Source organism: Salvelinus alpinus, chromosome 19 (assembly GCF_045679555.1).
Source record: "Salvelinus alpinus chromosome 19, SLU_Salpinus.1, whole genome shotgun sequence".
In the NCBI taxonomy this organism is placed as follows: Eukaryota; Metazoa; Chordata; class Actinopteri; order Salmoniformes; family Salmonidae; genus Salvelinus; species Salvelinus alpinus.
Window position 1 is genome coordinate 30394026 of NC_092104.1, and position 27635 is coordinate 30421660.

The following is a 27635-nucleotide window of genomic DNA, read 5'->3' on the forward strand; positions in this document are numbered from 1 at the left end:
TAAAGTTAATTTCTTTGCCACATTTTTTACTTTTTTACTTTAATGCCTTATTGCAAACAGGATGCATGTTTTGGAATATTTTTATTCTGTCATTTAGGTTAGTATTGTGGAGTAACCACAATGTTGTTGATCCATCCTCAGTTTTCTCCTATCGCAGCCATTAAACTCTGTAACTGTTTTACAGTCCCCATTGGCCTCATGGTGAAATCCCTGAGCGGTTTCCTTTCTCTCCTGCAACTGAGTTAGGAAGGACGCCTGTATCTTTGTAGTGACTGGGTGTATTCATACACCATCCAAAGTGTAATTAGTAATTTCACCGTGCTCAAAGGGATTTTCAATGTCTGCTTTTTTGTTTTATTTACCCATCTACCAATAGGTGCCCTTCTTTGCAATGGAAAACCTCCCTGGTCTCTGTGGTTCAAACTACAGTATGTTTGAAATTCATGGGGAATGTGTGGGGTACAGAGATGAGGTAGTCATTCAAAAATCATGTTAAACACTATTATTGCACACAGATTGAGTCCATGCATCTTATTATGTGGCTTGTTAAGCACATTTTTACTCCTGAAACTTTTTAGGCATGCCATAAAGAGGTTGAATACTTACTGTATTGACTCATTTCAGCTTTACATTTTTTATCAATAATTTTAAAACGAATCTAAAAATGTAATTCCACTTTGACATTATGGGGTATTGTGTGTAGGCTAGTGACTCAACATTTTAAAAGTTTAAAAGTTTAATCCATTTTAAATTCCGGATGTAACAAAACATTTTTTGGAAAAGGTCAAGGGGTGTGAATACTTTCTGAAGGCACTGTAATAATCAGAGTTAGCCTTTCTGATTTGTCTTACACTATGATTCCTCAGTTGCTTAAAAGCTTGCTAGTCTGGGCCAATGCCTGTGTTCCTGGCCAAGCATCATCATCTCTTTTATGAATGACTTCTGACAATTCCGGAGGGTAACAGGCATTCGATCTACCTTTAACCCTTAATTTATTTAAGGGAGCATGATTATCCACAATAGTATGGAAGACATCTGCAAAAAGGCTGAAAGCTATATCAGGTTCAGGGATAGCTGAAATACAATCAATATCACTAAAATAAATATTGTGCTAAAAAGCCTGTTCAGTGAAGTTTTTCAAGTTCCTCTTTGTGATGACACAAGGCTTAGTTTGGACACACCGACTCATTCAACGGTTTATCTTTATTTTTACTATTTTCTACATTGTAGAATAATAGTGAAGACATCAAACCTATGAAATAACACATATGGAATCATGTAGTAACCAAAAAAGTGTTAAACAAATCAAAATATATCTTATAGTTGAGTTTCTTCAAAGTAGACACCCTTTGCCTTGATGACAGCTTTGCACACTCTTGGAATTCTCTCAACCATCTCCCAACATGTATCAAATCAAATGTAACACTTTTTTTGGGGTCACCACATGATTCAATATGTGTTATTTCATAGTTTTGATGTATTCCCTATTATTCTACAATGTATAAAATAGCAAAAATAAAGAAAATCCCTTGAATGAGTAGGTGTGTCCAAACTTTTGACTGGCACTGTATATTCACTGTTGTTATCGAAGTCATTCCAAAGAGTAGCTTTAACAGAGCAAATTAAGTGTAACCATACGTTATAAGTCATATATCATCAATGATACTATTTAGGCCTACAGTATATAGAGAGAAATAGTAGTGGCGTCTTTTTGTAGGCACTAACTCTGCCATGGCTCGTTGGACAAAGCCTATTTATTTATATTTTATTTATTTATTTAACCTTTATTTAACTAGGCAAGTCAGTTAAGAACAAATTCTTATTTACAGTGATGGCCTACCAAAAGGCAAAACACCTCCTGCAGGGATGGGGGCTGGGATTAAAATAAAGAATAAAAAAAAAAAAAACATAAATATAGGACAAAACACACAAAACAGACAAGAGAGACAACGCAACACTACATAAAGAGATACCTAAGACAACAACATAGCAAGGCAGCAGCACATGACAACACAGGAAAATGAATGGTGTTTTTGGATAAACTTGGATAAACTGGATAATTTTTTTTCTATGAGATAATCTTCATCAGCTAGCGTCACTTTTTGTGAATTTGGAAGAATTTGTTATAAAAAAAAGTACAATGGCTTAATAATTCCTAAAGGTTATGTTAACGGAATACTATTATCCCATAAAACTAAACTTGTAAGGTATCCTAAGCCTGTGTTAACCTCAGACCTTATTTTCTGCTTTTATTCCAAAACCCATTTCTTTCCCCATTCATTTTTCCCATAGGGATGGCTGAACGAACCACAGGTAACTCATTTTGGGGTTTTAGGACGAAAAGCTGGCGAGGTCTATAGCATTTGCAAAATTATCAACAGCTATTGTTTCAATTCAACACATGGTTGAACTAAAAATAGACAATACATATAGGCCTAGGGTTTCAAGCTTTAGTTGATTTCAAATGTATTCTTTAAGTTAATCCTTAATATGTCAGATTCACATCTCCATCTCAACCAAAAATCTAAGTTAAAAAATAGGGCTAAATCCAATCAAATTTTATTTAAAGTTCATTTAATGTTTGATTTATATTAGATTTAGTACTATTCTTTCATTGACCTTGAAATGGAGACGTGAATCCAACATATCAATTATACATTTCTAGACAAACTGGATATTGAATTGTGTTTGGTTGTCACCACAACCAAATATCAACATTTGAAGGAAATCTTTTGGTTGGAGAGTTCCATCTGTTACATTGACTTAGTCCAGTTTTAATTCCATTTTAACCAAAAATTCCAGTTTGTCTACAAATTAATAATTGAGATGTTGGATTCACGTCTCCATCTTAACCAAGATAATACATTTAGATGAGGACTAAACCAAAAATCGGACATTTGTTTTTTCATTGGAATTTGGTTGTGCTTTTAGATGGTTGAAGCATAATGATAACACATTGGGAATTCAACAAAATTCTGGCTGTCTTTTTGAGTGGGTGAATAATGGTTGAAATCTCATTGATCAATGTCTCAACCAAATATTACCCACATTTCCACATGCCCAGTGGGTCCTCACTGTCTGCTGAGCCAGACCTCTCATGTGTTTCCTAGGAGACTAGAAATTCTGCTCTGCAAAAAAATCGCAGCTTGAGTTCACAATCAAAGCCTACTCTGTGAAAATGACTTGTGCACTCTGAGAAGATCTGTCAAAAGGAAAGGGGGATACCTAGTCAGTTGTACAGCTGAATGCATTCTACTGAAATGTGTCTTCCGCATTTAATCAGAGAGGTGTGGGGGGCTGCCATAATCAACATCCACGTCTTCCGCGCCTGGGGAACAGTGGTTTAACTGCCTTGCTCAGGGGCAGAATGGCAGATTTTTACCTTGTCAGCTCAGGGATTCGATCCAGCAACCTTTCGGTTACTGGCCCAATGCTCTAACAATTTGAGCCTGCTGTGTATGCCTATGTTTTGTTCCAACTTATCCCTTATTCATTCTGGATGTACTGTACCTGACCATGATGAGGGGATATCAGACCTTGTCTATTAATGAACAGCTCCAAATGTAAAGAATTGAGTGGAAAGTTGCTCTAGAACTCAACATAAACACATCTTGAATGAGTTGATGAGGAGTAAGGCTTTTCATGGTGGATTTGTGGATTTATAGCGTTTACAGGTCACTGTGCTGTGTATCTCACCACAGTATGGAAATGAGAAACTGGGAGCTTGGCCTTAATTGATAAACCTTGACGAGACACTTATTGTATTAGGCAAATGGGGTCTGACATCACAAGGCTGGAATATAAGCCTCCCATTGCTAGTGCAGTTGAGGGAGGACTCGACATAACCAACCAACCAACTAACAAAGAGTGCTCTGTCAGTCCTGGGTGAGCATTCAGCTGGGAGACATAACTGATCAGTCAGTGTCCGTCGTGGTTTTACACAAACACAGGACAGATCAAAACTATATCCATCACTGTAGTAACTGTAACTAGCCAGGCCTAACCCTGGCTGCCTCTCCAGTCAGCTTACCAGAGTGCTGAGAATGTGTAGCCTACTGCATGCTGCCTTCATTCAGGATGCTACTGTAAGACTGGAATAACTTTTTTGCTTGTGCTTCCTGGCTTGTTGTTGTTGGTTTGAGTTGGGGCAGCAGAGCACAAGGCGATCAAGTGATCTGCCTTGGGCGTTACGACAGAAGGGTGCAGGACAATGGTGTAGTTGTAGCCAGGGATGAGCTGCCTTGAGGCAGGGGGTCCTCCTCGGTGAGCATGGCGCTGATGGGGCCTGCAGGACTCTCAGGAGTCTGAGCTGAGGGTGATTTTAGGGTGAGCCTTTGTAGTAGTCAGTTTTCACATGACTGGTGTGTGATGGAAAGGAACGTTTTCTCCTACAGGAGTTATTTCATACAGTCTACCAGAGAGTTCAGCATAGCTGTGACTGCACCGTGAGCTTGATGTACCAATGCTGTAGAAACCTAAGTTTGGAACCTCACCTGTTTCTCTCTCTCTAGAGGAAAAATAATGGTAGGCTACACTTTTTATCTTCATTTCAGCTACACTACTCAAACAATGGACTCAGGGTTGAGTGATATATCATGTATATACCATGTAATGTAAACGTATTTGTAACACTTTGATACATATTGTTCTGTCAATTCTCACATTTTCATTCCAAATTGCATGCAAACACACACACACACACGCACGCACAGATTTCAACATGTTTTCAACTTGTTTGTATTTCTACACAGTGACCGGCTGTTAGATAACATGTTCTCACCCAGTCTTGTCTCTGTCTGTCTGGTAAATGTTCAGAGCAGCCATATGATAAGGAAGCAGCAGCCACTGCTTTAATAGACGGGGAAAGTATAGGGGCACTGACAGGAAACAGACTCTTGTTCCAGACCTCTTTCCATTGTGCTTCATCATTCTCTCTGATGACCACTGCAGTTCAGTGTGAAAAAATGAGCTCTGTAACTTTGAGGACCAACTGATACACTCAGCAGCAACACGAGCGAAAGCTAAGATCGCTTGCGAAGCGATGCGATGATTGGGGCGACAGGTAGCCTAGCGGTTAAGAGCGCCAAACGGTCACTGGTTAACCCCTAACAACAACTGCTCCCCTGGTGTCGATGACGTGGATGTCAATTAAGACAGCCCCCCGCACCTCTCTGATTCAGAGGAGTTGGGTTAAATGCAGAAGACACATTTCAGTTGAATGCATTCAGTTGTACAACTGACTAGGCAACTGAAGCAACTAAAACCATAGACAGACAAACACCAGATCCAGGATTGCTAGTGCCCCTACAACAGCCTCCTAAATAACAATGGATAAAATACTAAAATAATGAAGGAAAAAGCTAAATGTCCAATATAACCAGTAGATTTACTGGATGAAAATCCTGCTTTCAGAAATTAAATATATAGTATTGGACAGAGTCAACATCTCAGGGAGTAATCTCTTAATATTTCCTGCATAGGAATTCATTTTGAGTAGGTCAATCAATTACTATTATTGAGAACAGATATCTGGTGATAAATTGAGTTTCCTCCAAACAAAAATAAGTCGCCCATCCAATGTCCTCTCAATCCAAACGATGGGAAATACATTTTGTTACCTAAAGATGGACAAAGAAATCTCCAGAAATGTCATTTAAAACCTCATAAACTCCAAAAGAGTGAGAAAGAGATTATTATCAGTGTAGTTGAAGTCTAGAGAGTTTAAATCGTCTACAGTTGAAGTCAGTAGTTTACATACACTTAGGTTGAAGTCATTAAAACTAGTTTTTCAACCACTCCACAAATTTCTTGTTTAACAAACTATAGTTTTGGCAAGTCGGTTAGGCTTCAGAAGCTTCTGATAGGCTAATTGACATCATTTGAGTCAATTGGAGGTGTACCTGTGGATGTATTTCAAGGCCTACTTTCAAACTCAGTGCCTCTTTGCTTGACATCATTGGAAAATCAAAAGAAATCAGCCAAGACTTCAGAAAACAATTATAGACCTCCACAAGTCTGGTTCATCCTTGGGAGCAATTTCCAAATGCCTGACGGTACCACGTTCATCTGTACAAACAACAGTACCCAAGTATAAACACCATGGGACCACGCAACCGTCATACCGCTCAGGAAGGAGACGTGGTCTGTCTCTTAGAGATGAACGTACTTTGGTGTGAAAAGTGCAAATCAATCCCAGAACAACAGCAAAGGACCTTGTCAGGAAGTTAAAGCTTGGTCGCAAATGGGTCTTCCAAATGGACAATGACCCCAAGCATACTTCCAAAGTTGTGGAAAAATGGCTTAAGGACAACAAAGTCAAGGAATTGGAGTGGCCATCACATAGCCCTGACCTCAATCCTATAGAAAATGTGTGGGCAGAACTGAAAAAGCGTGTGCGAGCCAGGAGGCCTGCAAACCTGACTCAGTTACACAAGCTCTGTCAGGAGGAATGGGCCAAAATTCCCCCAACTTATTGTGTGAAGCTTGTGGAAGGCTCCCCGAAACGTTTGATCCAAGTTAAGCAATTTAAAGGCAATGCTACCAAATACTAATTGAGTGTATGTAAACTTCTGACCCACTGGGAATGTGATGAAAGAAATAAAAGCTGAAATAAATCATTTTCTCTACTATTATTTTGACATTTCACATTCTTAAAATAAAGTGGTGATCCTAACTGACCTAAGACAGGTCATTTTTACTAGGATTAAATGTCAGTAATTGTGAAAAACTGAGTTTAAATGTATTTGGCTAAGGTGTATGTAAACTTCCGACTTCAACTGTATGTGCCTCTGCTTCATCTGCTGTGGAGTCAGGCTTCACTCTGACCATCTCAAATACTAGAATCAAAGGACCATGTCCAGCATGCCTGTCACCCACTTACTATTAAATGTGTTAATTTGGGATGATTTATCCTATCCCTTTTTATTAGCGTAATTTCCTTCACTAATGTCATACCTCTACTTTTACATACATCAGAAATTGTCATGTCTGGCTAAGGTCCTACAAGCTGACATGATCATCCTCAGAAGGATAAATCTTGTGACACCAATGTATTTTTCTTAAGTTGACCCTATAAGGGTTGACATTGCAAAAGCATGAACAATCAATGGGGTTTAGAGCGGTTGTGGTCATAAGATGCTTAGCCAGACCAGACCATGTACATGGCTCCTGTTTTGTGTGCCATAACGGACTAGTGGTATATAATGTATCCACTGTGGCTACACATTATCAGATGTGTGCTATTTCACAGTAAATGAACCTGGCTCTGTTCCTGATATCTGATTACATTGCTCCTTTTCCTGTCTCTACTTCTCATGTTTCCAGCTCATATTTCTATCTCTGCCAGTTCTCAGTGGGACAGGTATAATCATACACCCTGCTTTGAAAGAAAATAAGGAGATGGATGGAGAGAGAGAGTGGATGTGGGAGAGCAGAGCACAGGGTCTACGGTTAAATAAATGCTGCTGGACTGGCATGCCAAAGCTATGGCATTATTGTAGACTGCTACTTCAGAGTGAGGAGGGTAACAGCTTGTCTCTCTCCACAGACTAGCATTGGGCCGAATCAAGACAAAGTGGATGGGGATGAACATGCCAGCAGTGGAGGAGCGGAGGAGAGGGGGCCCTGCCCCGACCTAGGGGAAGCAGGCAGGGATACAGGTGGTGCCATGGAGGGAGGAAGCCCCTGTGAGGAGGCCGGTAACGCCGGGGAGGACCCAGGGATAGCTGATGCTAAAAGTCTGAATGAAGGTCCAGGCATGGAGCCAACAACACCTTCGGCAGAGAAAAACCATAGCACTCAGAATGGGGTGAGTCCTTCCAGGGAGGGGGAGGTGAGAGAGGGAGGGGCTGGAGGAGAGGAGGGAAGAGAGGAGGGAGGCAGGACTGCTCCACTGACTCAACAGGATCAGTACAATAGCCATAGCCCAGAGAGTAACACACAGTGTGAGGAGAAGGCCAGAACACCCAGACAATCCACCCAAAACGTGAGAGAGAAGAAGAAGAAGAAGGAGGATAAAACTGCCAAGATGGACCATCGAGATGAGAGAACAGCTCCACACCAGAAAAAACAGGAAGGAAATTGCTGTTCTGCTTCAGAGGGAGTTACTGGTGAGATGTATAATCCAGCTGTGGAGAAAACTGATGGCACTGTTTCAATGGGTGAGAGCACCATGGAATACAAGAAGGAAGGTTCTGTGAAAGTCGGCAAGGGTGGGACTAATACGGAAACTACTGATGACGTCATTCAAGAGGGAGGAAGAAAGAAGTTGCCTGTTCAGAAAGACCAGGAAATGAAAATGAAAAATGAACCCTCAAAGGCAGTTGAGGATGGAGACACCAAGTGCATTGATGGAGCTGTAGGCCATTTGAGAGAGCTGAAAGACCCCTACAAGGCTGAACTTCAATCACCATTGAAAAAGACAAAAGGGGAAAAGTCTCTGTTAGCCGTGGGTGGTACCTTGAATCATGACCCTCCAACAGTTGGACAGGAGATGAAAACACATGGAGATGAAAACAAGGGTGACATTGAGAAAGAAAATAAAGTGTCAGAGGCAGCAAGGTGTGACATTAAGCGTGACCTGAATGATAATCACAAACAAAGTGAGCTGGAAGGGGCAGGATCCCCTACAACTGACCCTCCCACTCAAAGGGACAAAGAAGCCTTACCCATGGGGCATACAGAGGAGCCCAGCTCCATTTTGGAGAAGCTTCTGAAAATAAACAAAAATGAGCCGTCTCCAGATCTCTCCAAAGTTAAAAAGGTGGTCTCTGTGTCAAGGGACCAGTCTGATGACCATGACCAGCTGCAACCTGAGACAAAGCTTCATCCAGTGGCTGTGGAGATAGGGGCTGTGCCAACACCAAAACCTGCAGTGAAGGAAACAACACCAAAACGTGCTGCCAAGGAAACAACACCAAAACCTGCAGTGAAGGAAACAACACCAAAACGTGCTGCCAAGGAAACAACACCAAAACCTGCTGCCAAGGAAACAACACCAAAACGTGCTGCCAAGGAAACAACAACAAAACCTGCTGCCAAGGAAACAACACCAAAACCTGCTGCCAAGGAAACAACACCAAAACCTGCTGCCAAGGAAACAACACCAAAACCTGCTGCCAAGGAAACAACACCAAAACGTGCTGCCAAGGAAACAACACCAAAACCTGCTGCCAAGGAAACAACACCAAAACCTGCTGCCAAGGAAACAACACCAAAACCTGCTCCCAAGAAAACAACATCAAAGCCATCCGCTGATATTGCAAAGACAGCTCCATCAGATCAAAATAACCCTGGATTACAATACCATATTGAGGAGGAAACCATAATGTCACCATCCTCTGTATATACAACAGAGAGACCCCCTGGAGCAGAAGCTAACACTAAGCTTTGCCATGAGGAGATTCATCCACAAAGCCTGACAAAAAGTGACCAGGCAGGGAAAACTGCTCACGACTCTACAGATATCATCTGTCCACCAGCTCCACCTCTGGAGACTAGATCTGTCACTGATAGAGAAGCGGGAATTTCCTCACTGATGGATAAGGCTGACTGTAAGGCTTCAGAGCAGGACTCTGCAACAACAGCTGCCTCGCCCCAAAATGAGGGGAAGACGATGAAAAATACTCCCCCAGCTGAGACCCCATCACCAGAGACTTCACAGACAAGTCTGCCTGTTAAAGGCAGGCCCTCCACTAGGAGTGAGGTCATCACAGAAAAACCTGCCTCTTCCTCAGTGTCTGATGAGGTCATCATTGAGTCTACTGAGTCTCCATTCTGCAATAAAGAAGATGATCAAACCACAGAGCCCCTGCCTTTGCACAACATAGATGAATCACCAAGCACTATCACTGTCACTGAGATTCCTCCACCAACACCCAGGCTATGCACCTCAGAGGCCTTGCTTGCTGAGTCTATGGAGGAGGCTAAGACAATGAAGGACCCTCCTCAAATAACACACATCCCAGTTGTAATGATAGAGAGTATGGATAATCAGAACAAAGATGAGAAGCTTCAGTCTCAAGATGTGACTTTAAAAACAGAGCTTGTGTCAGAGCAAGTCACAGAGAGCACCACTGCAGTCCACTCTGATGAAAAGTCTACCCAGGACAAGGACCACACTGTCTCAGAGAGTGGCAAACACCAGGATACTCCTAAATCAAGGCCTGTCTCTGAACTCTTAAAGGAGAACATTCTACTACAAGAAAAGCTGAAGCATCCGGATATGACAAAGCCATTGGAAGCAAAACCTGATGGAGTTTCAGAGCAACCCCAGTCTGTGAATGTGGCTCAAATGTTGGCGGCTTTTGACACCCCCAAGAAATCCCCAGAGAAGACACTGGAGAGGAAACCATCTGTGAGAAAAGGTAGGAGCTTTACAAGTTTTCATCTGAATTGTGCATTATGTGACATAGCCTACTGTAAGTGGGGATGAATGAAAGAATACAGGGCAGCATGTGCATGAATCAGAAACTTGTATATTTGAATAATTTGTATGCTGAAAGTATTTGGTAATCACAGGCTTTTCTGATCCATAGGTCCAAAACATTGTTTTTCATTTAGTTATATGATTTATCCCAATCCCCTCCAAATCTACCTTCTCGTGGGCCTACGCAACAAGGCCCAGTGAAACATTTGGTGGCTGATAGGACGGATACAGCCGCTATTTATGTGGATTTGTAAAATGATGCCATCTTGTGGCAAGCAGAATAAACAAATTCCTGAGGTAGATTTTGTTCTCAATTCATGTTCTATTTAATCTATGAGCTAAAATACCTCTAAACAACATTTGTCATCAGCTTTAGAGGAGCCTGTTAAAGCAACACACTACAGTACACTGCCCTCTTGCCCTTTTACTGAGTCTGGGTGACATTTGCATAGGTACAGTCAGAATAGATTTTCAGCCTACTTCTACTGGCCCTGGGACATTACTTTTTATAAGGGACAGTGCACCAACCACTCCCATGCCTTCAAGTTGTACACATCTGTCATTAAAAGAAAGAGAGGGGGATGATGTCAATGCTTATTGCTCAAGTGTCAGATTTTCAAGGCGTTCATATTTATCACATTGTAACAATATACAGTAGATGTGTTATTATGTAGAATTTTTTTTATGTTATTCAATTATAACACACTCTTTATCACATTAACAATTACATATTGGAGGCATGTGTCTTGCTCCCTGACACAGCTCTAACGGGGATTGTGATTGGTGGCCTTGGCTGCTGCTCATCTTTTCCAAACATGCCTGGCCAAGCCATAACTGAGGCGGGGAATGGAGATAGGAGAGGGCGTTGCGTCCGGTGCAGCAGTGACAGAGAGAAAGAGAGCACAAGCGAGTTGTCAGCGGCATTAGCGGTGGATTCAATTGGGTAGACGTCGACAGTCCTATTTTAGATAATTCAGCAGTCAGGGATATTTGTACTTTGATCTGGAAGGTAAGTCTTTTTGCTTTATCTTTAATAATGTTGTACACACAGTTCCAACTTGGTTATTGTATTAATCTGTGCGGTCTGTGCTTTAGTTAGCGAGGCACCACTTAATTGAATTCAGTGAGGAAAGCTACAGCTAATTGGGATTGACACATTTTCAACGCCAATGAGTTAGTTACCTAGCTAAATTAGGTAGCTAACTAGCTACATTGTTTTGCTTTTAGTACTTATGATAGACATTAACTGACTAACTTAGCTATCCACCATGTGGAATGAATGACCCGTCTTGCAGCCAGTTGTGGCAGGGTATTATTCCACGACAATGTAATCGTTTCTGATGAACCGAACTAACTTGTGGTTCCAGTTAAAACGAGGATGGGGTGATGTAATTTAGCCTCAGACTGAACAAAACTATATAATATTAAGGAAGTAACGTTAACTGGAAAGTATTGATTCAGACAGCTGAGCTTCATTCAGCTTTAGAATGGTAGCTGGGTGTTGCTGATGAGTGCAGGTTTGCAACAATTTTTAGCACAATCAAATTAGTTGTATCCACAGATATAACCTCATTTGCAAAAAGGAATTTATAATTAATGTAGGAATGACTCAATTCCCAGACAAAAGCACATTGTCACCACACCACAGCACAGCGGCGCTCCTACTGGCACAGGTATGCTTCGAGGATGGATTGGATAAAATTAATTGTATACAAACATTTTAGTCTGACCATAAAGACGTTATGCGTCCCTCTTTGTATCTGACATCGCCCATAAACATTAAGCAATGGCTTTGCTCTAACCGAGGTGATGGGTCACCGTGAATGGCCCTGCATAATGCCAACCTACTTATATCTGTTACTGTGATTGAACAGCCATAGCTTTGATCAGCCTTTGACTTTTCAGGCTGTAAAAAAAATAGCATTTTGATCTGACATTGATTTTACTTGAGGGATTTTGGTTTTCAGACCAGAAGGATTTGCCTATTATTAGCCTCGATTCCCCCCTCAGAACTATTTGCAAAGAAGTGTGTTTGCGTAAGCAGCTTGGGAGTTCCCTTCCATTGGAGAATGAGTGAGTCATTGTGGGTGCAGGACTGGCCATAGCTAGCTGTCAGTCTGACCTGAGGGGCACATGTTAACACCATGGTCATGTTTGGTCTGGATGTCAGGTCACATCAACCTCTGGCTGGCAGATTGGCTGGCCACTCAGACCACTGTTAACTCTGAAGTTACCCCTCACCTCCCATGGCTTGGCTGGGAGAGGAAGTGGGTCAGAATACAGAGGGAAATTAAGCGTGAGATGCACCGAAGTGTTAGGCTACAGAGGATACAGGGAGTGGGGGTTGGCGAATAAGTCCTCGAACACCCCCCCCCCCCCCCCCTCCAGCCACGTTTGTATAAATGAATTCCAAGATGAAGGTCCATAAGAAATTTGGGAGAACACAACAAGAACATGCACATTTTCAGGTAGCATTTCTGCCTGATGGTAACTCTGATTGCATACCTCGGTTCACATTCTTGAGTTTGTGTCAGGTCCTGTCTGTGCAAGGTGGTGCTATCCGAGGCCACATCACCAAGGTGAAGGGTTTACGTCTTCTGAGACTCCTCCTCTACAGGGAAATAAAATTCTGCAACTTTAAATAGGATTTTCATAACGATTTGGAGTAGGCCTACACAAGCAATGTTTATTCAACCAATTATTTTCTGCCCTGTGGAGGTATCAAGAAACCATCACACAAAGCTGCACATGTGCTCTGAGTTCTTGCATCACACCCAGTTCTTGCTGGTATTATTACACCCAACACCATTAGTCTCTGTTTGATTAGGGCTAGTAGGCACAAGTACCTTTGGTGCTGTAAACATGACCCATCATGGAAAGGTGTTCATGTCTTGCCAACAGTATCCACCTCTCCTCATTTTTGGGAAGCCAAGTGTAATGGTATTTTGGCCAGCCGCATTTCCTTTGCCCAGTTCTGTGTGTGTGTGCTCCCAAACCTGCTCCGAAGTTCCAGCAGTTACAAACATCGTGATTTCTTCCTGTCATTTTTCCCCTCCCATGGCTCATCTGGTGAAATGGGCCATGGCTGTCTGGATGACGGCTCAGCTTGAGAGGAGGACTTGACTGACCATGTCAGAACCAGGGTGAGATTGTTTGTGACAGACAGGACTGCACAGGCCTAGTTGAGGTTTGAGACCAAGATGTGATGTGTGTTTGTCTGTCTGTAGATGTGACTCATTTGGGAAATGGCCAGGAGCATGCACTGATCTGATGAGCACACCATTCAGCATGATTTATGTGGCAGTGGATCCATCTGGTCAAAACTGGTTGTTTCATCACAACTATTGCCCACACTTTTTGTTTTGACTTTCTCATTTAGTGGATTTTATTGTCTTGGTGGATGTAAAACAACAGAACATCTCACCTTAAACTCCTGTGCTGTGTGGCCTAGGTTGTCTGCCTAAAGCCTGTCTTCCTTTGTCCTCCTTTGAAACAGTTGACATTTTATTCTTCTAGTTTAGGCTAGTCCCTGGTAAGGTTCTGTACCAGATCCTGACCTTCCAGAACAAGGTGAAATAGTGAATGCTGCTGTACCTCATCCTCATTTGACATTTAATATGCCGTTTGAACGTAGTTGAAATGTCTGGTCTCGTTCGTCCGAGCATAGATGGATACGGTGCCTTAGGAGAGTTTTCAGACTACTTGACTTTTTCCTCATTTAGGTTACGTTACAGCCTTATTCTAAAATTGATCAAATAACAAAAAATCCTCAGCGATCTACACACAATCCCCAAATAATGACAGAGAAAACAGGTTGAATGGGAGAAACTCCCCAAATACAGGTGTGCCAAGCTTGTAGCGTCATACCCAAGAAGACTCGATGGTGTAATCGCTGCCAAAGGTGCTTCAAAGTACTGAGTAAAGGGTCTGAATACTTAGGTAAATGTGATATTTCAGTGTTTCTAAGAAATGTGCAAAAAAAAAACGTTTTTGCTTTGTCATTATGGGGTATTGTGTGTAGATTGACGAGGGGAGAAAACAACTTAATCCATTTTAGAATAAGGCTGTAACATAACAAAATGTGGAAAAAGTTGAGGTGTCTGAATACTTTCCGAATGCTCTATAGATGGGGAAATACGTGGATCAGTTCCAGTGGATTGTCTTGTTGCACTGGCTCTGTCTGTATTTTGCAGGATACAGTCTTTTTGGCCCTTGAGCGCATAGTCCCAAGTTTGTAAAACAATACAACATTCCATTGAACTGTGCTGCTGACATTGTGCCCTCGTGGTATTTTACAAAGAGCAGAGCACAGACCACATGGTCACCCAGGAACGGAGAATGGTGAAAAAACAGCACCTGGAATGTAGCTGGAATTTGATTACAATGGTACACTGTGGATTTGGTTACGGGAAGAGGATTTAGGTGGCGTCTCTATGCGTTCTGAGTGACAAAAGGCAAAGTCTGCCAGAGCATTGAGGCGACAGTACAGAAAGAAAAGCCTTGGGACAACATAATGTCAGACACTGTGGGGGGGGCTCCACTCCACTCCAGAGTGGTCATTTGTGTTGATGGGCTATGTTATGTAGGGCTACTTCATGTGCACACACCGACTAGGGTTGAATATTTTACAAATGTCCATCCTGAGAATAAATCACTTTTCTCCTAGGCAACCTGGTATTTCCCTCCCAAAACAAGTGTCATTTATAAAGCATATAAATGTCTCGCTTTGATCAGCATGGAAATTCAAGCTGATGCTACCTGAGCCTGATGACATTCACTAAACTAGAGATCTGTTTTTTTGCATGAGCTGCGTCTCAATAGCCAATATCGCCCTTCTGCATCTGCGATGGAAGGTGGCAGAGCTAGAACGGTGTATGTCAGACCATGACACATCCTGAAAATCGGTCTTCTCACAAAAACAATTGTGTAGCGACCGAACAGTTTGGCCTATTAAAAATAGTATGACCACTGCAATGAAATGACTCACGAACACGATGGTGTTCTGTTTTGGATCTAGGATGCTCACAAGACTCGTCTGAAGTTGGTACAGCCTCTTCTGTCTGTAGTGTCCGCACGGTTGGGGCTACACACTAATATCTGTGGAAAGCTGAGACTCTCATGAACACGATGGTATTCTACGTGGTGGCAGAGCACCTCAAACTCTGTCCTGCCCCCCCCCCCCCCCCCCCCTGGGTGCACGTTTTGTTTTTTGCCCTATCACTACACGGCTGATTTAAAATAATAAAAGCTTGATGATGAGTTGGTTATTTGAATCAGCTGTGTAGTGCTAGGACAAAAACCAAAACGTATACCCAGGGGGGGCTCCAGGGGGGGTTTGGGAAACCATGCTCTAGGACGCCCACAAGCCTCAAGACTTGTCTGAAGGTCCATGGTACTGGTTTTAAAGAATTATGGAAGTGTATATATGGAGATAGTTTAGTGCCTAAACTAAGGCGGATAATGAAATGTAAAAAAAAAAAAAGGGTTCCTGATCTTTTATCTCTCCGATATAGAACAGACACTTCAGAACAAACTTCCTTTTTGATATTTTTTGGGGACTGTTGTTCCATGTAGGGAATCTGTTATTCTATCATACTTTTTAAAAACCTTAATTAAGGTTTCTTAAAATTAAATCAGATAGTTAAATGATCGTTGTTATGACCTTCTTTAAACAATTACATATAGCTTAGAAGAACCCCCTGGCTTATACTGTTTATTGCCAAAAATAAGGTTTTAAATGCATGTGAAAAAATGAAACTATAAGAATTACATGTTTTCCTATCTTGTACAGTATTTCTCAGATATAGTACAGACACTTCAGAGAACTTATTTTATATGTCTTTTTTTCGGGGGGGGGGGGGACTCTCAGTTCCATGCAGGGAATCTGTTATTCAATGTGTTTGTATGGGCTAATAGCATGTTCTTAAAAATAAAAAAATAACGTCAAGGGATATTAAAAATCCAATAGGTAAATAATCCTTGGTATTACTTTTTCTTAAAACAATTCCATATAGTTTAGTAGATTTCCTAATTCTCTTTCCTTGGCTGACTTTACCCCTCCCCTTCTCCACATAGTGTGTTGGTTGTTACCGCAGCCACAAAGTCATAAACCCTGCTTATTTCTACATTTTATCTTAAAATCAGTTTTTAAAACTAACCTTAACCACACTACTAATATTATGTCTAATCCTAAAACCAAAAAGCTAATTTGTTTTCAGGAATTGTTCAAATATAGCCAATTTTGACTTTGTGGCTGTGGTAACTAGTGGAAACCGTGTGTTTTGGGGATTTCCTGGTCATTGAGCTCCCTGCAGTGAGCTATGAATTTCAGTGCTTGATAACATCAGCATCTGTCTGGTTCCCTAGTAACCACTCTGTAGTGAGCGGATGGTTAAAAAAGAAGTCAATTCAATTTGGATTGACATTGTTATTCTTTGCTTTGGTTGACCACCTGCCCATTCTTCATCTACAAGGATTAGCCCCTCCATCCTTTAAAAAATTATTAGTGGCTTTCACAGGGACAGGGGAGGGAGATACACGATGGTGCTTTAAAGCAGAGGAGATGCTGATCTGTCGGTGGGTGGGGGGAATGGTATCAGACAGGATACAGCCCTTCCTCATCATTTTCCTGGCTCTGTCTGTGTACAATTTCCCTTTTACTCAGGATGATTTCAGATTGATCAGTGAACTAACCTTTCCCCCTGAATGACACTGTCTATTTCCTTGTGTGTATTGTTTTGCAGTGATCCTTGTGGTGCATTGTCAGGGCGGGGCAGTATTATAGTGTGGCAGCCTTCTCATTGACAAAACAGTTTTGCAACTGATAGTTGTAGACAGAATGGGATGGCCATGCTGTAGTAGGCCTACCGGTAATTGTGATGCATGAACATAACCATGTATAGTGTTAGATTGTTTTCAGCTGAAAGGGAAATAAAAGAAGGCATTACTATTTTTTTTCCACTCTTTCCCTCTCTTTTCACTAACTGCTTCCCAGCCTTATGTCAGAGCATAACAATGTGCCTTGGTTTAAGAAAAGGCAGCAGTCCCTACTCCCCAGCACTCCGCTTTGACTGTTTGGTGGAGAGGAGACCTCTAACCTTCTGTGCTCTCAAGGAAAGTGGGAATGGACTGAATTCTTCTGTTATCACTGATTACTTCACATGCTGTGCTCAGTCTGGCGCTCTCTTTCTGTCTCGTCATTCTCTTCACTGGTTGTGCTATAATGCACTTTGTGCGTCACGGACACAGGACAGGAGGCCTGCAGGGCCAGCTTATAGATAAGTGTTAAGCTCTTTACAGTTAGGGATATACACGGTTATTAGAATATTCAATATTCATTCACGGATGTTAGTAAAATACTCTTGCAATTAATCAAACATATTTTTCTCCACAATTTCGTGGTATCCAATTGGTGGTTAGTCTTGTCTCACTGCTACAACTTCCGTACGAACTCTGGAGAGGCGAGGGTTGAGAGCCGTGCATCCTCCGAAACACAACCTAACTAAGATTTACATGAATTATTATTTATTAATTAATTATTATATTTACAAATAGGATTTACATGTGAGGCCATGTGATAAACAGAGTAAGGTAGCATAGTAAACAACCAACGATTTCTAGACTAAAAGTGCTGAAAGTAGGAGGAAAAATAGTCTAGTAAACCTATATTCTAATCTGACTTTGGTGCAGGTCATGTTCTTCACATTACAGTCTTGTTAAACACACACTATCAAATAATAAAATCAAAGTTTTATTTGTCACACGGACAGGATACAGAAGGTGTAAAAGGTACAGTGAAATGGTTACCTGCGTATTTTCATAGTAGCTATTTCAAAAATAGAAAGTGTTCAGATAAAAATTGCATACATATTTTAGAATGAGATGATTCTTACCCAGGCACGCTTGTCTAAATTGTGTCATGTGAAATGCTATAAACACGCCACAGCAACATCTTGCTAAGTGGATGTGTCACTATTGTCTAGACATGTACACATGTTCATGAAATACAATAGATGATCGTAGTCACCCCCAGACACACCTGGATAACTTGATGGGTCGTGCAATCATCTGGCGAAGTGGAGTGTTTTTGTTTAGACTTGTAGCTAGCTAAACAATGAACCTAATGGGAACTTGGAAAAATGCGAGGTCAAAACATGTCGGTGTTCTTCAGGTCAGAAAGTCGAGGCTCTAGAACAGGCCTGGACAATTCCAGTCCTCAGGGGCCTGATTGGTGTCTCACTTTAACCCCATCCCTAATGTAAACTATTTGAAATTTTAACTGAAGCTCATCATTAGTTGATTATTGGAGTCAGGTGTGTTAGCTGGGGCTGGGGCAAAAGTGTGACCCCAATCAGGCCCCCGAGAACTGGAGTTGCCCTGGCCTGCTCTAGAAAGAGGCCTGAGCTTCCGATTTGAAATTCCGATTTGGATGATAGTTCAAATGGTTTTTTCCCCCCCAGTCAGAGCTAGTCCTTTTTTTTAATGAGTTCCCAGTTGTCTTGAAAGTACTGATGTCCGATATTTCCCAGTTTTGAGCGCGGCAAAAATCCCAACCCATACGACTAGCAATTCAAACAGATTTTCATAGCTAGCCACCATGCATAAATCTGCAGTTAGCTAAAGCTAAACAACTAGGTTCAATATTAGCTAGCTAGCTAACATTAGGCTATAACTAGCAATGCAAATGGCTTTCTTAGACACAAACTGTTACTAAACAGATCAGCCAACTAACGTTAGCTAGCTAACTGTGCTTTAACCTGCAATGAAAGACTTTCTGAAAAATTTTGAAACTTAACATTGAAAATGTAGCAAGCTAGACTCTTACCCATATACATGGATGAACGCTTCTCCCTCTGTCACAGATGTCATGGTTGCCCTTAGTTTGAAGATGTAATCTGGAGACAGGTGTTTTATACAACAGCCTTCTGTGTTCTCTTCAACTCCCTCCGCATGTTTGCAAACAAACGCCAGAATTTTCTCAGTCTCCTTAGCTATCATACTCTGCTTCCACCGGGCATTCCACTGATTTTAAAAACTTGGCCTACTTCTTCCTTGACAACAACACTGTTGATCGCCGTTTCTTCCACACCACTGTCATCAGAAGACTTTACAATGTCTTGTTCAATGAAAGTGATTTTACCTAAATCAGGGATTTCCTCATCTGATTAATTTTCAGAGTCTGAGAGAGGCAGCATGGCACGATCGTCTTCCATAAAGTGGAGAGCAGTAGCAACACTTTTGCAGTTCTTTAAGATATCTTAAAAAAAAAAAAATGCGGTAGAAAGGATTATCTACACATACTGAGCAGCGTGTGTTAGACAGAAGCATGCTACATGGCAGACCAATTCAAACTCCTCTCGGCATGTCCAGCCCATCCATTATCTCAGCTAATCATGGCTAGCGGGGAGGTTCTTGTCTTTTTCAGTGTCTAAACCAACTAAGCTCTGTTTTAATTATTCGTATTTACAGATGGCTTACTAGTTTGTTATTAAGGCACATGTAAGTTCACATGTTCCAAAAGGCGTTTTTGGCCAACATTTATGTTTTAAATGCCTCTTGTCAAGTAGGGACGTGTGACAGATGCGTAGTTTCCTGAAACGAGAGACATTAACATGACGTAGGTCATGGCTAAATGTGTAGAATGGCAGGAAATTTCCTTAAAACTGAAAAGATTTCTCTCCACCCCATAGAAAAATGGGTAGAATTGCTGGAAATTGTTTTAAATCTGCAATTTTCTTAACTCTGCTCAATGGCAAAATTTGTAGAATTGCATGAAATTTAAAACTGCAGCATTTTCTCTCCCCTGGCAAAATGTGTCATTGTAGGAAATGTAAAAGTTTAGCCCACAAGGTGGGGGGGCCACCAACCAAATCTCGCTTAGGACCCCATGTCAATCTCTCCTGGCTCAAAGTGGTAAATCACTACTTGTATTTATGGGAGGTATTGACATATTGACATATTGAATGCACAAGCTATCTGTTTGAACTACTGGCGCACAGGTTGGACACCCATGCATACGCCACAAGACATGCCATTGTGGTCTCTTCACAGTCCAAGTCCAGACTGGGAGGTGCACAGTACTACGTAGAGCCATGATCTCATGGAACTCTATTCCACATCAAGTAACTGATGCAAGCAGTTCAAATGTAGTTGTTTTTTTTAAGATACAGTGTAAGTCGGAAGTTAACATATACGTTTAAACTCAGTTTTTCACAATTCCTGACATTTAATCCTAGTAAAGATTCCCTGTCTTAGGTCAGTTGGGATCACCACTTTATTTTAAGAATGTGAAATGTCAGAATAATAGTAGAGAAAATGATTTATTTCAGCTTTTATTTCTTTCATCACATTCCCAGTGGGTCAGAAGTTTACATGCACTCAATTAGTATTTGGTAGCATTGCCTTGAAATTCTTTAACTTGGGTCAAATGTTTCAGGTAGCCTTCCACAAGCTTCCCACAATAAGTTGGGTGAATTTTCGCCTATTCCCCTGACAGAGCTGGTGTAACTGAGTCAGGTTTGTAGCCCTCCTTGCTCGCACACGCTTTTTCAGTTCTGCCCACAAATTTTCTATAGAATTGAGGTCAGGGCTTCGTGATGGCCACTCCAATTCCTTGACTTTGTTGCCCTTAAGCCATTTTGCCACAACTTTGGAAGTATGTTTGGGGTCATTGTCCATTTGGAAGACCCATTTGCGACCAAGCTTTAACTTCCTGACTGATGTCTTGAGATGTTGCTTCAATATAGCCACATAATTTTCCTACCTCCTGATGCCATCTATTTTGTGAAGTGCACCAGTCCCTCCTGCAGCAGGGCAACCCCACAACATGATGCTGCCACCCCCGTGCTTCACGGTTGGGATGGCGTTCTTAGGCTTGTAAGCCTCCCCCTTTTTCCTCATTATGGCCAAACAGTTCTACTTTTTTGTTTCATCAGACCAGAGGACATTTCTCAAAAAAGTACGATCTTTGTCCCCATGTGCAGTTGTAAACCGTAGTCTGGCTTTTTTATGGCGGTTTTAGAGCAGTGGCTTCTTCCTTGCTGAGCGGCCTTTCAGGTTGTCGATATAGGACTTGTTTTACTGTGGATATAGATACTTTTGTACCTGTTTCCTCCAGCATCTTCACAAGGTCCTTTGCTGTTGTTCTGGGATTGATTTGCACTTTTTGCAGCAATGTACGTTCATCTCTGAGACAGAACGCGTCTCCTTCCTGAGCGGTATGACGGCTGCCTGGTCCCATGGTGTTTATACTTGCGTACTATTGTTTGTACAGATGAACGTGGTACCTTCAGGCATTTGGAAATGGCTCCCAAGGATGAATCAGACTTGTGGAGGTCAACTATTTTTTTCTGAAGTCTTTTTCCCATGATGTCAAGCAAAAAGGCACTGAGTTTGAAGGTAGGCTATGAAATACATCCACAGGTAGACCTCCAATTGACTCAGGCTAATTGACATAATTTATCAGAAGCTTCTAAGGCCATTTTCTGGAATTTTCCAAGCTGTTTAAAGGCACAGTGAACTTAGTGTATGTAAACTTCTGATCCACTGGAATTGTGATACAGTGAAATAATCTGTCTGTAAACAATTGTTGGAAAAATTACTTGTCATGCACAAAGTACATGTCCTAACCGACTTGCCAAAACTATAGTTTGTTAACAAGACATTTGTGGAGTGGTTGAGAAACACTTAGGTTGGAGTCATTAAAACTCGTATGTGAACTTCCGACTTCAACTGTAACTACACTTTATGGAACAGCAAGGACTGTGAAGCAGCGCACAGACACATGCATACACACATGATAACATATGCCCTATACAAATAAAATTGTTTTTGTCACACACGTGTTATTGTGGGTGTCGCGAAATGCTAGTGTTTCTAGCTCTAACAGTAATATCTAACAATTTTATAACAATACACACCTAAAGGAATGGAATCAAGAATATCTAAATATTTGGACGAGCAGTGTCAGGCATAGACTAATGTATATTATAGTAGAATAGGATAGAACACGGTATATACATATGAAATGAGTAATGCAAAATATTTAAACATTAGTGACTACTGTTCCATTTTATTAAAGTGGCCAGTGATTCCAAGTCATGTATATAGGGCAGCAGGCTCTAGTGTGCTAGTGATGGCTATTTAATAGTCTGATGGCCTTGAGAGTTGTTTTTCAGTCTCTGTCCCAGCTTTGATGCACATTTACTGACCTCGCCTTCTGGATGAAAGTGGGGTGAACAGGCAGTGGCTCTGGTGGTTGTTGTCCTTCATGATCTTTTTGGTCTTCCTGTGACATCGGGTGGTGTAGGTCTCCTAGAGGGCAGGTAGTTTGCCCCCGGTGATGTGTTGTGCAGACAGCACCACCCTCTGCAGAGCCCTGCGATTGTGGGCAGTTGCCGTACCAGGCGGTGATGCAGACCGACAGGATGCTCTCAATTGTGCATCTGTAAAAGTTTTGGGTTACAAGCCAAATTTCTTCAGCCTCCTGAGGTTGAAGAGGTGCTGTTGCGCCTTCACCACACTGTGTGGGTGGACCATTTCAGTTTGTCATTGATGTGTACATTGAGGAACTTGAAGCTTTACACCTTCTCCAATACGGTCCCGTAGATAGGGGGATGCTCCCTCTGCCGTTTCCTTAAGTCCACTGTTTTCTTGACGTTGGATGAGAGGTTATTTTCCTGGCACCATACTCCCATAGCCCTCACCTCCTCCCTGTAGGCTGTTTTGTCATTGTTGGTAATCAAGCCTACTACTGTTGTCTTCTGCAAACTTGGTGATTGAGTTGGGGGCGTGCGTGGCCACGCAGTCATGGGTCAACAGGGAGTACAGGAGGGGGCTGAGCACGCATCCTTGTGGGGCCCCAGTTGAGGATCAGCGAAGTGGTGTTTCCTACCTTCACCGCCTTGGGGCGGCCCGTCAGGAAGTCCAGGACCCAGTTGCACAGGACGGTGTTAAGACCCAGGTTCTCAAGCTTAAGGATGAGTTTGGAGGGTACTATGGTTTTGAATGCTGAGCTATAGTCAATGAACAGCATTCTTACATCTTGAAGCATGTGGTGACAGTAGATTGGGTTAGGGAGAGATTAAATATGTCCGTAAACACTCCAGCCGGCTGGTCTGCACATGCTCTGAGGTCACACGTACACAGGGATTTTGTATTGCAGCTATGTGGTGGAGTAGGGGCTTGGTCATAATGTGTTGTGAAATCTGAATGTATAAAAAAAATGTTTTTTGTATAACTGCCTTAATTTTGCTGGACCACAGTAAGAGTTGCTCCATAATAAATACAGAAGGGGGCATCATTTTTATGGATATACACACAAAGAAATATCAATAGAAAACATGTGAAACGAAATACAGCTAGTTTGTGGTCTTTCCAACTTCAGTCTGAAGTGATTGAGCTAGCTGTGTAGTTGGCTAGTTAGCAAGGTGGGAAGAGCCTCAATAGGAGATCGGTCGAGAGTCGCTTGCCAAACAATTCTGAAAGTACATGCAATTTCCACGTGTTCCATTGCAAATTGTCATACACATCTCGCAAGTAAGCTCCCACAATTCACTCCGTGTCTAGCCAGTTGATGTGATCAACTTGTGGGTCTTGTGGGTTGACAAATACGCTACCCAAAACTTTCTCAAATGTTAACTGCAAAGTAGGCATATCAGGTGGAAGTATGTCACGAGTTACAACATGTTTTGATGTTTACATTTTTTTATAAGTAGGTCTCATGCTTTGCCATAGCAACCTGCGTTGTTCTAGAACTGTCAACCAGTGCTTGGGTAGTGGTTTTGCTTTACATTGCAGTCAATACGAATAGAACTAATGACCAGCAAGCGCTTAAAATGGCGTATTATTGCTTAAGTAGAGGATAGGAAAGCCAGGCTACAGTGCTCCGCCATGCAAGACTCTCTGACCGAGCTCTGTTACACAACTCCCTCACCCAGCTATCACTGTTGTATACCAAAGTTGTCAAACCCCACCTGTCTGGCTTCCTGTCAACTTTTTCATATTCATTGCCTTTGAATCGTACAGTATGTTTCGTATGTGGGTTTTCTATGCACTAGCTGAACATTTAAAAACGTTTAAAGTTGTATGGACCAGATACAGCGAGCAGAACTGCATGATCTTCTTACACTTGCCGGAGTATCCTAATTTGGCCTAGCCTAACATCTTTTCTGTTCTCACAGAGCTTTGCTTCTTGATTGGCAGCAAAAGACTGGCTTAGTTCTGAACACTGCATGGCCCCTCTCTGATGCTGTAATGCGTACAAATTCTTCAGTCACATTTAGCACACATTATGAGCTATTTTTCACACCACTAATCTCTTCATATTAGTCATTGTAGAGCTACGGTACAGTGACTGCTACCCTATGTCACACTACTGGACTGCCAGTCCTGCTCTCTGTCCTTCGAGCAGTAGCCTGATATAGCCCCTTCAATGTTTATTTTTTTGTACATGTGGAGACTTTTTGGATAATGGCATGTTCCCTCTTATTGTTTATAGAAATGTGATATCTGTGTGTGATTCATGGCATGAAATTGGGCATTCCACTCTACCGGTTCAATTGATCTGAGAGCAGCTTGTCTTCAAATACTGCTCATGGACATGGCTTAACTAACTGTGCTGTGGTCATAGACAAACACCTCTCATAAATGCTTGACGTTTTTAAACATTCCATGGCTGGTATTTTACTGATGTTGCTAAGCAGCGTCTGTGTTTGCAAACATGGCCTGGAGACCTTACTGCGACTTGGCAGAGCCATCCAGTCTCAACCAAGTCTCAACTTCAAGCATGGCTGACTGACGGATTAGGCTACAGCAGACCACTGGTGCATCTGGCAACACAGCTTTTCCACCATCTCTCTGTCCAGCTGTCTGTCAGATGTCCCAGCCTCACCTAACTCGCAGCATATTTGCCAGGATCTGCAGCCGTGACCCTGCGTTGACCCCTGATGCAGGACCGTAGCAGAATGTCCCAGCATGCATTGCTCGCCGCCAGGGATGGAAAATGCTCATTATGCATTCTGGTCAGGCAGACCGGCGTGGTGACCAAACTGGAGCAGCAGGATATTTGTCTGACTGAGGGAAGCCCAGGGTCCAATGGGTGGGACAGACAGACAGGCAGGGCCTGTGATGAGCAGGCCAAGCCATGAGTGTCTGGCTGGGGCGGCTCTGCTCTGCTGGCAAAAGTCCTGTCACTACAGGAACAAACGGCTCATTATCCATGCATAGTTTCATTCTACTCCATCTGTGTACGATGTGTAGTAGACCTGGGAAGTTTTCTGTTTGCAGCAGATGGATCACTCGAACAGAGGGGAACCCTGTTGACCTTGTTATTTATTAAACCGTACATCAGCAGACATGGAACAGGTATCACATGTACCCCCCCCCCCCCCCCCAGCATCTATGCATTAATGAGACTGATTGGTTTACTGTGATAATTAGCCATGGTCCTGCACACACTCAGGGGACCAATCAGGCTCCACTGTTCTGACTGAGCTAGGACCCTGGTGAGCTCTGCTGTTCACAATAGACCACAAGTCAATGATTGCCTCCCCCATTCTGTAGAGTTGGCTCCCTCCAGACAAGAGACCATATGGTGCCATTAGACACCCAGTAGGGAGAGACTGGCTTTAATTGAACATTTGGAGTGGTCCTCAATTAGCTTGTCATCCACTTGAGGACTGTCAGATAGCCAGTGTCTAAATACACACACACCAGTTCCTTCCCATTTAACATGGGCACCACGATTTTGTTCCTGATGTAAGCTGTTTAATGCATCTTTGCTACCACTGACATCTTGGCAACATAGAGAACTAAAATGTCTGGCGTCTACATATCTTCCTGTATCATGCCTTTTTAAGTTATTTCTGGAGTTGGCACGTGTTCTCTGTGTTGGATCACAAGTTCTCATTATGGAATATGCAGGTTCAGGCAGCTTGATGGAAACTCATACAGGTTATAGCAATGTTCTGTACTGGGCTGCTCTAAAGCCAGCTGTTTCCACTATGTTCCCTCAGCCTTGGCATAATGAAGACATACAAGACTTGGGTCACATTTAGCCCTTTTCACACAACTGAGGTGAAACGAGCGGTAGGCCTACTGTGCTAGCACAGTGCGGTTTAGGTCGGCATGATGGTGCGAAACACTGCCCACTGTGCCCCTAAAGCTGATTGGCATTAGCCAACCTTCAGACCACACAAACAGATCTAGACCAAGAGGGCTCAAACTGCACAGGCTGACATGCCAAAACATCAAATGATTAAGGTTATTAATTTTTCTATTTACAAATGTCCAAATGCCATGGCAATTCCCCACAACTCCCAGCTGGTTGAAGGCCTAATCTGTCCTGTGTCACTCACTGTAGTGGGTTTATACTTTTGGCAGGACAATACGCTAGATTGTTCAAATAACGTGGGTTTTTCTCTCTCCCTCTACATCAGTTTATGTACCAGCAGCACACAATCATATTATGCGGAAAAGCCATAGAGGACCATGGAAGACGTCCTGTGAGGCTTTAAGTGTTGTTAGGTGGCCATATTGGCCCATACAGCTGCTATGACATATATTTTCAGGGCTTTGTGTGGAAAAATCTGAGAGTCTCATGTTATTCATATAGGATAAACCTATTTTCTTATCGCATGTATGTCTTAGCTCAGTCTCTCAGAACACATTTTCTAATAGGGGTTTGTTTTCTGTTGTTAACCCCCTGTTCCATAGTAGGGTGGCCTTGGCTGAGCCTGAAGCATGACAACAGAGGTAATGAAGAGGTCAACAGGAGAAGGTGTTTGTTTGGGTTGGTTTGGACCCAGTGGACTAGGCATTGGGCCTCCCAGAGGAAATGGTGGTTGATTTTTAAGTGACTACAGAGCTGCCTGCCATTACAGAGAAGCACTGTGGTAGATCCCCAGTGGGAGGGGGGGCAGACCGGGTCTTGGGGGCTTTCATTTCCTAAAACAAAGTCATCCTTGTTGAGTATTTTTGACGAAACGGCCCTCACACTGAGGAAGAACAATTTCCCGTTTTCTTCTGTTTGTGTTGGTTTGAGAAACAAGCAGATTGGAGAATGAAGATCATAAGTTAGGTGAGGGTCAGCATCAAATCAAATTTTATTTGTCACATACACGTGTTTAGCAGATGTTATTGCGGGTGTAGCGAAATGCTTGTGTTTTTAGCTCCAACAGTGTGGCTAATTCCCCTTGCTAACATAGATGTA

At 42.3% G+C, this 27635-nt stretch overlaps 1 protein-coding gene across 3 annotated transcripts in view; it reads left to right on the forward strand.

The window, feature by feature from the left end:
* The first annotated feature begins 11276 nt into the window (after nt 1-11276).
* Nucleotides 11277-27635, forward strand: part of LOC139545308 (coronin-1C-A-like) — a 53939-nt gene continuing 37580 nt past the window's right edge. For 2 of the 3 annotated variants that reach the window (XM_071352938.1, XM_071352940.1), the window contains exon 1: nt 11286-11435. The gene's annotated coding sequence lies outside the window, so the exon portion shown is untranslated. Of the gene's footprint in view, nt 11436-27635 lie in introns of all 3 variants that reach the window. The other variant, XM_071352937.1, reaches the window with a different exon arrangement.